This window comes from Leptidea sinapis, chromosome 15 (genome assembly GCF_905404315.1).
Source record: "Leptidea sinapis chromosome 15, ilLepSina1.1, whole genome shotgun sequence".
Classification (NCBI taxonomy): Eukaryota; Metazoa; Arthropoda; class Insecta; order Lepidoptera; family Pieridae; genus Leptidea; species Leptidea sinapis.
This window is the reverse complement of record NC_066279.1, coordinates 10,936,803-10,950,620: the sequence shown is the minus strand read 5'-3', so window position 1 is coordinate 10,950,620 and position 13,818 is coordinate 10,936,803.

Genomic DNA, 13,818 nt, shown 5'->3' with positions numbered 1-13,818 from the left:
TACTGTAAATAAATTTCTAGTATCATTTATAAACACCGAATGTTGTCTAGGTAACCTATCTAAATATCATTGACTTCAAACAGCTTATTAGAAAATTCTATAGAACTAAACTCGGTGCTAATAGTGTTTTATAGGATCTGCCGGGAGCTCAATATGCTTTTCAAAACCACTGTTGACACCCACTCCTCCTCGCCTCAAAATAAAAAAATATATTGCATCAATTTACTAGCGTAGAATTCACATGAGTTATCCTTTATTTTGTTTTTATTTGCTAAATATAATTTTTACTTTTTCACTTTTACATTACATTAGTACAATTTAATGCATTCTTTTTCATTGTAAACTTGCAACCCCACACTTGTGCAACTCAGAAATGCATGCCGGTTTGCCTGTACCTAATTGGGTTAACACCATAAATAATACTTATTTTGTTATTCGTCTATTTTACTTTTTTATTACTCCATTTGCCGCGTTTACAAAGTATATTGAGTTGTACCTGTATCTATTCGAATCTTTTTTATTAATGTTATGTACCTACCTACCGATGTACCGAATAGATCTGCGAATAAATAAATCTTAGCGGCGAAAATAAGAATTGCGTCACATTTTTTTAATCTGTGAATAGTGGAAACGCGAATGAATTCATCGCGAATACATTAAAACACAGTTTCACGAATACATCATATTTTGCTTTTACTTAAGCACCTAACCTTTTCTTGTATTCCAGTGAATATACTCCATATAATATACGGCTTCCATATATTATACCTTACATAAAGCACTAAACACCTTTTCATTTAGGGAAAAAGGGTAATTCCATTACTCGATAGTAATAATATGATCTAAAACAGTTCCGTGCCTACAAATTAGACCCTTGGCCTCGTTATGTTGGTTTTGTTGGCTAGAAGGTACTTTCGAAATGCCTGTTGTTGATGCACAAAAACGGCCAGGTCGGCCATCCAAGTCATTCGAAGACTTAAGTGAGAGGAGCAAAAGGCGAAAGACTGAAGAACTTCGTTCTAATTTTGAAAAGGATATCATAATCCATGCTGCAACAGTGGAATTGGGAAAATCTGCAAAAAAAGATGCATCAAATTTCTGAAAAGATATCACCAGTACTCCGACACGAGCAACTAAATATAAATAGGCATTTTACTGTACGAAATCAAGTTAAAATCAAGCCTCCTCCTTAACACCAATTAACGAAATTATAAGAAAGACCAATAAAAAGTTTTTTCCGTGCTATAGCCGCTTACTTTTTAAGCCAAGCAGACAATTTACCCACCTCAAGAATCGATGACGGCGACAAGTACTAGTGCCGAAGCTCAACTGCAGCCTCTAATGGATGTTACCATTAGGCGCTTATCGGAGTACCTAGAAGAGCTATTGGAGACTTCAAAGGAGCAAGAGCGTGAATGCCTAACTCTCTCTAAATAAGTAAATGGGGTTGCGATGGGTCCCAGCAATCACAGTTTAAGCAAAAACTACAAAATGATACCGATTCGGATTCAAATATATTTCAAAGCTGCTTTGTACCTGTCCAATTAGTTTGTGGAGATAATAAAGTTTTATGGAACAATCCAACGCCCTCTTCACCGCGATTTTGTCGACCAATAAGATTCCGTTTTGTGATGGAAACAACAGATGTTACTGAAGAGGAAATAAGACATGTTAAAAGCGCTATTAGCTCTTTAGTCCCAACAGAGGTCAATATAGTGGAGAAAAAATTCTTAATAAAGCACACATTTGTACTGACCATGGTAGACGGAAAGGTCTGCAATGCTACTACAGGTACAAAGTCCACAAGTAGGTGCTATATATGTGGAGCAATCTCGAAAGATTTCAATAAATTGGACTACACAAGAGAAGTGAATTTTGCAGCCCTTGAATTCGGCATATCAGTGTTGTACGCCAAAATTAGAATATTTGAATGTATCCTACATTTAGACTATAAAATGCCAGTGCAAAAATATAGGGAATGGAAATCGAAGGAGGAGAAAGACTTAGAAGACCAAACCAAGAAAGAGATACAAAGAAGGTTTCGCAATGAAACCGGTCTGATAATAGATATGCCTAAATCCAATTTCGGCAATACCAATGATGGCAATACCAGCAGCAAGTTCTTTAAGGACCCTAAATTACCTGCAGCAATAACTGACATCAGTTATGAGCTAATTTACAGACCAAAAGCATTAGAAGATATTGGCAGCAATTTCAAGCGGATTCAAAATTGTTCCCGTAAAGTATGAAAAATTTGCTTCAGAAACTGCTCGCGTTTATGTGGACCTATATGATTGGCACCCTATGACGCCAACAATCCACAAGCTTTGAGTCCATGGCGCAGTCATCATCAAAAAGGCTTTATTACCAAACGGACAGCTTTCCGAGGAAGCAGCTGAGGCTCGCAACAAACATTTTAGATGTTACCGCCAAGATTATGCAAAAAATTTCAAGGGAAAGCTGTAATCAGGATATCTTTAATCGCCTTCTACTTACTTCTGATCCTATGCTAAGGACTGTAAAAAAAAGGAAATCTGGAACATTTTTACCTGAAACTTTGGCCATGTTTGCACCTGCAGACCACAACATATCAGAAAGTTCATCGGAGAGTGAAGAAGAATACCAATAAACTAGCATTTCTACGTTATTTTCCTTTGTACAGACCGAAAATTGTATTATTTTGCTTTTTTGTAAATACATAATGTATATACACTTAAATATATTTATATTTATTATGAAAAAATGTTTTTTTATTTATTTACATTGTTTAGATACCAATTACATATAAAAATATTTTTGGCAGCGTAGATCGTGCAAATACGACTCTGTGCCTCGTTATGAAATTGCTAACTTACTCGCATGTTGAACAATTATTATTGTTATGTTTTTTTTATGACAATAAGGGACGACACGAGAAGGACGTTCAGCTGATGGTAATACGCCCTGCCCATTACAATGAAGTGCCGCTTGAACATAAGATGCTAAGTCTCTTTTGCCCAGTAATTTCACTAGGTACGGCGCCCTTCAGACCGAACACAGTAATGGTAAGGTATGTTTCAAGAAACACCTTCATCACATTCCTCAATCATCCTGCTGGCTTGTGATGATATCTGCGTACCTACTGATGATGAAGCATTAATTCACGCTCACACGAAAGATTCAGAGACATAATAGTCTACCCATTCCGCCATTTTCGTAACTACGCAACAACTGTATACAATTATGTATATATATATATATATATATATATATATATATATATATATATATATATAAGATATAAGAGATTTCCACGTATATAGTCACTCATCACGATATCTCTGGAACCATAAGGCGTAGAGACTTGAATTTTGGTAGGAATATTCCTTTCGCCGAGTCCACTCGACGCCGAGACCTCCAGGTCATAGAGGAATTTACGAAATTCTACCCGCAAGAGTTATTTTATTATAAACTGATCAACGTTTGTCGGGGCAGTTTGTATTAATATAATGTACTCAGGCGTACAGCTGCGGGCATACTTGACTACCTATGTTGACTATATTATAGAATGGATGTGTATTTCTTCTGCCTCCATGCAGGCGTTGCACATTGGACTGTCGGTGACACCTATATTAAACAGATGCTTGTTAAAAGGGGCGTTTTTTTTATATGAGAGGGGGCAAACGGGCAAGAGGCTCATGGGATGGGGAGAGGTGAGGCAACCCATGGACATCCACAACAACAGGTGTGTCAAGAAATGCGTTGCCGGCCTTTAAGGTGGGAGTATGCTTTTTTCTTGAAGGTCCCTAAGTCGTATCTGTTCGGGAAGACCGCTGCCGGTAGTTGATTCCACAAAGTGGCTGTGCGAGGCAAGAAATTTCGAACAAAACGCGCGGTTGTGGAATTCCAGACGTCTACGTGATGCGGATGGTACTTCGCACTTAATGTCCGGTGGTGGAATTCGGCCGCTGGAATCAACCCGAACAGCTCCTCTGAGCACTCCCCGTGGTAAATGCGGTAGAAGATGCAGAGAGAACCCACACCTCTACGCAATGCTAAAGAATCAAGCCGATCGGAGATGACTTGATCGTCGATGATTCGAGCTGCTCTTCGTTGTATGCGGTCAAATGGAAGAAGCTGGTACTGGGGAGCCGGCCAGAGGTGAGAACAGTACTCCATGTGAGGCCGAATGTGCGCCTTATAAAGTTGCAGGCGGTGGCTTTTAGTGAAGTACTGTCTCGCCTTACTGAGTACACCAAGCTTTTTTGAGGCCAGTTTGGCCTTTTCTTCCAAGTGACCACGGAACTGAATGTTGCTCGATATATCGACGCCAAGTATGCCAATACAGGCTGTGGCAGTTAGAGGAGTGATCTCGAATCGAGGGGATACGACAAAGGGAGACTTTTTAGTGGTGAACGCACAAACTTGTGTCTTCAAGAAGACACAAGTTTGTGAAGACACAAGGGGTTGAATTGGACTAAATTTTGTCGGCTCCATTCCGAGACTTTGCAAAGCATAGTCTCGATTTCAGATACAAGTTTGTTCCGGTTCTCGTTGACGCTATCCCGGGACATGTTGGCACGGTCGGTGTAGGAAGCATACCCTGTGTTGTCGTCTGCATAGCAATGAATATTGCTGATTTGCAGCATATCATTGATATGCAGAAGAAACAGCGGCCTTGCGGGACACCAGCGTTTATGGGTTTTAAGTCGGAGCATGCACCGTTGATAACAACCTTGATGCTCCGATCAGCCAAAAATCTAGTGACCCATTTGCACAACTTCTCGGGAAGCCCATACGATGGCAGTTTCGCTATAAGCGCTTTATGCCACACCCGATCGAAGGCCTTCGCTATGTCCAAACTCACCGCCAACGCCTCTCCCTTCGACTCAACCGCTTGCGCCCATTTATGGGTGAGGTATGCAAGAAGATCACCAGCTGAGCGACCCTGACGGAAACCGTACTGGCAGTCGCTGATCAGCTGGTGCCCCTCCAGGTATCCCAAGAGCTGGCGGTTGATGATGTACTCCATTACTTTGGAGAAAATGGAGGTAATGGCAATGGGGAGGTAGTTGGACGGATCTGAGCGTACACCTTTCTTAGGGATCGGGTGCACTAAAGCCGCCTTCCATAATTTCGGGACTACGCCTGATGAGTAGGAGAGCCGGAAAAGACGAGTAAGGACCGGCGCCAGTTCCGGAGCACATGTCCGTAGCACTATCGGGGGAATGCCATCGGGCCCGCTCGATTTGTGAATGTCCAAGGTGAGAAGCGCCTTAAGCACGGCGCCATGCCTGATTTTCACCTCCGGCATGTATGACTCGCACCGCGGAATATGCGGTGGTGGTGGACCTTGGTCATCCAGAGTTGAGTTGGACGCGAAGAGGGAGCCCAGGAATGAGGCCGTGACCCGTTACGTTACGACTATGATGACTACTGATGGAAATTCAGCATTCACCATCCGCCAGCTTTAAATCGGCGATGACAGTATGGACGGAGCTGGAAGGTAAACTTGTTAGTGTTGCTACCAGGGAGAGCTGAAAATAAGTAGTAGGTCATTAGAAAGTGTTAGTAGAGGCTTGGCCGCTTTGTTCCTGTTTCGCCACGAATTTTCATGTTACATTCCTAAACATTCCTGTTTCGTCACTCATTATATTTTTTAATTCCTGTTTCGTGTCATTTCATAAATAGTTAATTTAGTAGAGTCAGAATAAAAATGTAAATTATATTATTATTCTAAATACATATTATTGTAAGAGCGAAATCTTACCCGAGACCAAACGATGAAATTAAAGGTGGTCACAAACCTGATGACAGCATATGTTCCTGCATATTGCGGCACAGCTATCTCAGGTTGTCTCAAATGTAAACCTAAGAAATTGATGTTAATTTAACAATATATTTGCTTAACAGCGCCACATGAATTTTCTCCCGTGTACTGCCGATGTCTCAATAAAATGACGTATAACAGTTTTAATGGTTTTGTGAAACATTTGGAAGTACCGTCCCCTAGATAATGTTTTGAACAATGTTAGCGATTTCCTTATCAGTAAGTCCCAAAATTCTCTAATTTTTGCTGCCTAAACAATATAATAAAAATTCTAAAACTATGGTATTTGCACTTTAGATCCTTATATTATCCAAATGAATGTAGCCTAAATTATATTTAGGCTGTATGCATAGTAATAATAAACGTAAGTAAGTAAAGTAATAGTAATAAGCAACTAGAACTAATAAGCCTCGTAAGTATACTAAAATACATCACTCAAGACTCAAAAGTATTTCTGGTATTAAGTACTAGATTGTTGGGTTCATTCCTAATAGGTTCCTAAAAATAAGATTAGTCAAAATATTTGTAAGCTGTCCATACAAAGCATGTTGCAAAAAACATAAATTACTCACTACCTGAGGCAAATAAAGAATAAAAAGTGGAACTAAATAAGAATAAAAAAATAAATTATTGGTTTATATTATTTTCGAGACGACATAGGAAGGTAGGTCGAAAAAATATTTTTCTATGCGAGACGATACACTGCGAGGTGAATGAGGAACAAATCTTTTGGCCGCACTCATTTAGATGGTGCTAGTAATTACTTAGTCCGCCCTGACAATATTTGTTTGAAGTATTATAAATTCATACTAGGCGCATTAAAGATAATCGTATTACAGAGCAATACAGATCACTTCACACAATATAAAATTCAATATATATATTAATATAACTATGCTGTTTATTATTGGGTATTAAGTATCTACTATTTGAAAATTGTAGCGCGTTTTAAGGCCCTTCACTGAGTTAATAATCTTGAGCATACGTTCCCTCTATAGCACAAATACTTCGTAAAACGCTTCTAGAGCGTCATTTGGAAGTAAAACTCAAAGACCTTAGAATTCGCAGATAAGGCATTTACTATAAAAAAATATTTATTTCTAAGAAAGAAAGAAACGTGTATTGCTGCGCATAAATAATTTTGGGTCATGAATTCAGTGATTCTACTTACGTCCATGAATACTTTCAACGTTTATTCAGGTACACACGCCTACATATCAAGCAAGCTAATAATAATACTTTAATACTAATAATACTTTGAGAGGGTTCTTGAAACCTGAAAGGCAAGAAATAACAAATATTATTCAGGCTTCAGTCAACGGAATATCGGATCAGTTAAACTCAATTACATCACAATGCTCCGATTTTCAAGAATCCCTGACTTTCGTCAGTGAGCAAAATTCTGAGCTAAAATAAGAAATCACGGAATTGAAAAAGCTACTTGGCGTTAAATGAGCTGAAATTAAAAGTATCGAGGACGAAAACAAAAAACTGAGAGAAGACTTAAACTCATATGTTACTAGAGTAAGATTACTTGAAGAGGATTGCATAAAACAGCAACAATGGGTGCGAATGCAGAATTTGGAGTTTGTTGGCATACCGGAATCTAAAGAGGAAATAACTACGGTAAAAATTCTTAAGATTATTAATCACATCGGAGTATCAATACAGGCTTCAGACATCGAGTTCGCCCACCGAGTGCAACCACGCCGCCCAGCCAGTTCCGCCCGAGGTCGCGTAATTATCGTTCGTCTTAAGCAGCGCCCTCATAAAGATCAGATTTTTGCTTCGGCTCGAAAATACCGCAATTTAACTGCCAAGGATGTAGATATTGGAGGCGAGGAATGTAGAATCTACGTTAATAAGCACTTAACTAAAGATAATAAAATGTTACTCAGCTCCTGCAAAACAAAAGCCAAAGAGGCTAATTATAAGTATGTCTGGACAAAAAACTGCCGTATTTTTGTGCGCAGGGACGACATTTCGCCTCCTATACCTATATCATGTATTTTTTTATTTTGGGCGGAGGAGAGGCATTGTTCTGACATCACGCACACCAAGACGTGTAACAATGTCTCTCATCTATTTTGCTCCTCTATCCCAAGGAGCAATCTGGCAAATGGTCCTGGGTGGAGTACAAGTTGCAAAGATACTCATGGCAAGTCTACTTAGTTCCCTTCCCGTGGTTGCCGCCTGTTATTGATCTGGTTCCCTATGAAACAGATATAACAAAAACTGAGTAGACGCACTTGACCCTTCTCTCCACAACAATCTCTCCCGTCTCCAATCATTCTTCCCATCCCTCCTCTCGGCCGATCTCAAGGCCAGCGGCGCCCCCAGTTTTTGTAGGTTGGGGCTGGGAGACTATCAACGACCTACCTACCTGCGTTTTTGGCCTACGCAGTCGATTGCCGTAAGCTGGGACGAAGGAATCCTGGAGGATTGAGCTGTAGATGAGCAACACGCCCTCTTTGGTCTGGACTTCCATGCAAAACGGTAGCCCCCCGCCTAGCCAGCGTGGGGAAATGGTCTTCGGTAGCCTGCCTTCTGCAGATACCTGGCGAGGGGCGGCGGGACTGGTGGCGGACATGCTAAGGGGGTAAGGATTTCGTGGACAAACTTGTGGTTTGTGGTGGGGTGTTTTGGGAACCTATGCTCCCAGCCACGCTCTTCCAAGCTCCTGATGTCGCACCTTAACCACCAACTCGCTGTACCGACATCCTTTGTGGTAGTCTTAGTGTACCGAATGGGCACTCCCTATTGCGGGCTCTGGGGAGGGTGGGAAACCACGAAGGATGAAACTTTTAAAACTTTAACATGGATAATTTAAAGGTCTCAAATACAAAAAACACACCCGAGGGGCAACCCGAGGGAAAGCCTGAAGGGAAAGCCGTACTGGCCATCCCTTCAACATCTAAAGCAACAGTTGCTACTTCTGCTATGGAGGTGGCGCAAACAGGATCTATGGAACCCTCCCAAACACACAACACAAGTAACTTCGAGCTCAAATGGGCCCAGGTGAACGCGCCAAAAAACAGGGCTGCTAAAACCACTCCCAAAGTGGCTCAGCGGCCTAGTGGCTTGGCGAGTGAACCCGGGCTCTCGCAGAAACACAAAAAGTTACTGAAAAAGAAGGAGAAGAGGCGAGCAAAACGTGAGTCACAAACTCAATCACTCACCTCTCCCCCCAAAACACAAACAGCCCAAGACACGAGATCGACGACTTATGCCGAGGCAACATCTGCAGACAAACCCAAGGCTGAGCTCGTCATCACATCGGCAACGGGCTATATTACTAAAGAGACTGCTGTCATAGTTGAAAAACACCTGGACGATGCGTTCATCGCGACAGCCAGAAGACAAATAATGACCGTTGAGGGCCCCATCTTCATGCGGAGGCCGACCTACTATGACAGCTCGCTTCGCCTCTACTGTGAAAATCAGGAGGCGGTGGAGTGGACCGTCGGGGTGTGTTCGGAGCTGGATCTGCCAGGGGTGGGCAAACTCACGGTCACAGACGCAAAAGATATACCGAAGATGGTACGCTGCGGCATCCGTCTACCACATGAACACGATGGGGACCAAGTGCTCATTGGTATGTGCCCATGGGCACAAGTGGAGCGATGGCGTGTCCACACCATTATACTACAGGATAAGGTGACATTTGTGGTGGTGAGTATCTAATAGCGGGTTGGCATGTCTCATCAGAGGCATCATGCTCTGATCACAGGGGGATTCGATACGATTTAAAAATTACCAGTAACCCCGAACAACCTACAAGGTACCCGAGGAAGACTGACAAGAGGCTCTATAGATCTCTAGTAGAACTAAAGCTGGGAAAACAGCCGCCTACCACGAGGTTAGACAGCATAGAAACAATTGATCAACAGGTAAGTAACTTAAACAGCACCTAAATAAACTGCTTCCATAAAGCCTGTCCTCTGGTAACACCGGTTACTGGGGTCATATCCAATGGCTGGTGGGGCACAGAACTTAAAAAGCTGCGAACAAAAGTAAGGAAAGCCTTCAATAGAGCAATGAATACAGGCGCTGATGTAGACTGGGATGCCTACAAGGAGAACAAAAGTCTATATAAAAAACGCATTAGATTTTGGAAGTCTCACTCATGGAGAAAATTCTGTGAAGACATTAATTCCACTCCACAAGCAAACCGCATTAGGAAGGTACTGGCCAAACAGGGTCCTTGCGTTGTCGGAAATTTGAGGAAAGCCGATGGCACAATGACCCTGAGCCAGGAGGAGACTAACACGGTACTGCTACAAACACACTTTCCAGACTGTAAAATAACACAAGAACCAATTTGGACGATACCTAACAGCTTGGTTACAGAAAACTGCTGGCAAACCGCCTATGAGATCGTCACCTACAACAAGGTGAAATGGGCGGTGGACAGCTTCCAGCCTTTCAAGTCAGCGGGCACCGATGGCGTCTTTCCTGCACTGCTACAGTGGGGAGGAGATAAGTTGATGTACATACTGACATATATCTATCAGGCCTGTCTGGCCTTCAAATACACTCCCCTTGCCTGGCGGGAAGTTAGGGTCATCTTCATACCCAAGCAAGGTAAGAGTAATTACACTAATCCTAAATTGTTTAGACCTATCAGTCTGTCGTCTTTTCTCCTTAAGACTTTAGAGAGAATATGTGACAGACACCTGAGAGATAATGCGTCACACCCATACACAGGCATCAGCATGCCTACTGCCAAGGCAGATCAACGGAATCCGCTCTTCACCAGGTAGTAGGAAAAATTGAAAATGCCTTACAAAATAAATTAGTCTGTCTAGATTGCTTCATAGATATAGAGGGAGCCTTTGACAAGACCAACTTCACCAGTATCAACATAGCACTTCGCAGACACGGAGTACAGACCCTGCTTATTGACTGGATAACTAATATATTAAGCAATAGAATTATAAGGGTAACAGGGGAAGACACGAAAGGCGCCCTTGTAGCCCGCGGCTGTCCGCAGGGAGGTGTTCTCTCTCCGCTTCAGTGGAACTTAGTAGTGAACGACCTGATCTCCAAACTGAACAACCAATACTTTTACACAATAGGGTATGCCGATGACATCACCATTTTAAACACAGGCAATAATGCCAGCATGGTATGTGATAGGTTACAAGCAGCTCTTCGACTTGTCGAGGAATGGTGTAAAGACCATGAGCTCTCTGTAAACCCACAGAAAACACAGGTAGTACTCTTCTCTAACAAAAGATTGGTAGGGAACCACAAACTGCCCACTATCTTCAATACAAGACTTCAGTTATCAAAAGAGGTCAAATACCTAGGTGTGATTCTAGACAGCAAACTGAACTGGAGCAGCCACCTTGAATACAAAATCAACTCCGCGAGTATCACCTTATGGCAATGCCGCAAGATGATTGGCAAGAGATGGGGTCTCCAACCAAAGCTCACCTTATGGCTTTACACAGCAGTGGTGAGACCAATGCTCACTTATGGCTGTGTAGTGTGGTGGACCAGGACCAGACTTACAACTTGCATCGCCAAATTATAAAAATTTCAAAGGCAAGCATGCTGTGCGGTGACGGGATGCATGAGAACAACTCCTACCGCCGCCTTAGAAATAGCCCTGAGCATCCCTCCGCTACACTTATTCATATATCAAGAAGCGGCAATGGCTGCGCTAAGATTAAAACATCTGAAAACACAGAGAATTGATAATGTATGACATCTTAGCATACTTTCAGAAGCATGGTCAGCTATGCCACTTGTGGAAGCAGCTAGTAATAAAATAGAGCGGACTTTCATTTTTGACAAAAAATACAGAATAGAGCTCGAGGAAAGGGACGACAGTGTCCTTACACATTATGAGCTCGACCTCTACACAGATGGTTCGAAGACGTATTCAGGCACAGGTACTGAGGAGTACCACAGGAGTCTTCTCGGAAGATCTAAATATCAGCATATCCGAGCCCTTGGGTAAGCTTAACACTGTATACCAGACTGAATGCATGGGGATTTTGCTAGCTGCCAACGCTATCTTGGCCAGAGAGGTTCAAGATCACTCCATTAGAATACTCTGTGATAGCAAATCGGTATTACAATCCTTTCAAGGTAAGATATTCAATTCCAGCCTATTACTTGAATGCCACTCAGCATTAAATAAGGTGGCTGGTAAAAACAACAACCTAACACTTCAGTGGATCAAAGGTCACAGTGGGGTCAGGGGCAACGAGGCGGCAGACCAACTAGCTAGAAAGGGTTCTGAGACCCAACCGGTTGGACCAGAGCCTTTCCTGTCTCTGCCACATAGTTGGTTCAGGAACAAGTTAAATCAAAAGATAAAAGCACTACATCAACAATACTGGGATAGCCTTGAGGAGTGCAGGCAAGCCAAAGCAGCTTTACCTTGCGCCGACTTGCGTTTTACCAGGGAAATCTTACAACTTAATCGGTGTCGACTAAGATTAATATTATGTGCGGCCACAGGTCACGGCAATTTTAACAGGCATCTCTTTAATTTAGGTGTCACGGACAGCCCTCTATGCAGAAGTTGCCTGGGGGCAGAGGAAACAGCCGCTCACGTTCTGCTGGAATGCAGTGAGGTGGCAAACTACAGGGCGAAGCACCTGGGGTCACCAGGCGCTCTTCGGGAAGTCTTCCGCGACGTTAAGAGGTTGGGTGACTTCTTGGAGGAGCTTGGCTGGTTGGAGTAGCCTCTACCACCCTCGCACACAAAATAGGCGCATATGGACGTCGAGTTGCGGAAAGCGCCCGTATGAAGTCTTCTTCATACGGGCGCTTTCAGCAACTTTCTTAGAAGATCATGTATTTCCGATCTGTCAAAGATGGCATAACCGTGTTACTTAGGACTTGTTATATTTCTTTACCTTTTTACATACTTCTTGTAACAATTTCAAAATAATAAAATACATTTGTACATTTAAAACAAACTACACTATACATAAACATAACCTAAATCAACTCAATCACACAAATAAACTGCATTACAGACATAACAAATACATTCAGATTTATGGAAACAAAACCTTATTACACACACATCTCATTTTCCAATTTACATTAATACAGTATTTAATTTCACATAAGTATCAACCGATTAGTCATCAGAATATTACCTATTTAAATAATAAATTATATATTAATAACATAAATAAAAATGGATAGCAATAGTAAAGCATTAAAAATTTATTATCAAAACGCCAGAGGCCTAAGAACAAAGACAAAGCTATTTTATGATAATTTGTTACTACAGAACTATGATATTATACCTATTCTATTATATATATTATAGTTCTATGTCTATCTAGCATACAAGCACGTGCGCGGCCGGAATTTCATGTAGATAATTTAGAATGCATATGGATTACCATAACCGCTAAATATGTAGGGTCTCTATACAACATTCATATAGTTTTGACTTATATGCCCTCAGATCTGCCATCAAAAATACACACCGTACTTAAAATAGCCTCAGACGTTCAGAATACTCACCCTAACGACAACTTGCTGATAGCGGGTGCTTTTAATTTATCATGTGTTGATTGGAGTCTGAATACTCACCCTAAAATATTAAAAAAGGGTTCGGTCGAGGTACAAAAGGCTGCACACAACCTAATTACTGATCTATCTTTATTTGGTCTTTCTCAAGATAACACACTTACTAACAGCTGCAATAACACATTAGATCTTATATTCTCAACTTTCCCTTTAATAATACAGAAAGCTAATTATCCCCTTGTAAAAGAAGACGTTTTCCATCCCGCATCAAGTATTACAGCCCCTGACATGTCCCTCCATTTATACCTAAATCTAAAATTTAATTTCAATATAGAAAAGCAGATTATTTAAAAATTAATAATTATTTAATGCAAACCGATTGGTCTTTTGTGGTTGAGGATATCGATTTGCAAAATGTCATTACAAAGTTCTATAAAATTATCAACGATACTATAGAAACATATGTGCCAAAAACTCGCTCTAGTATTAATACTTATCCAATA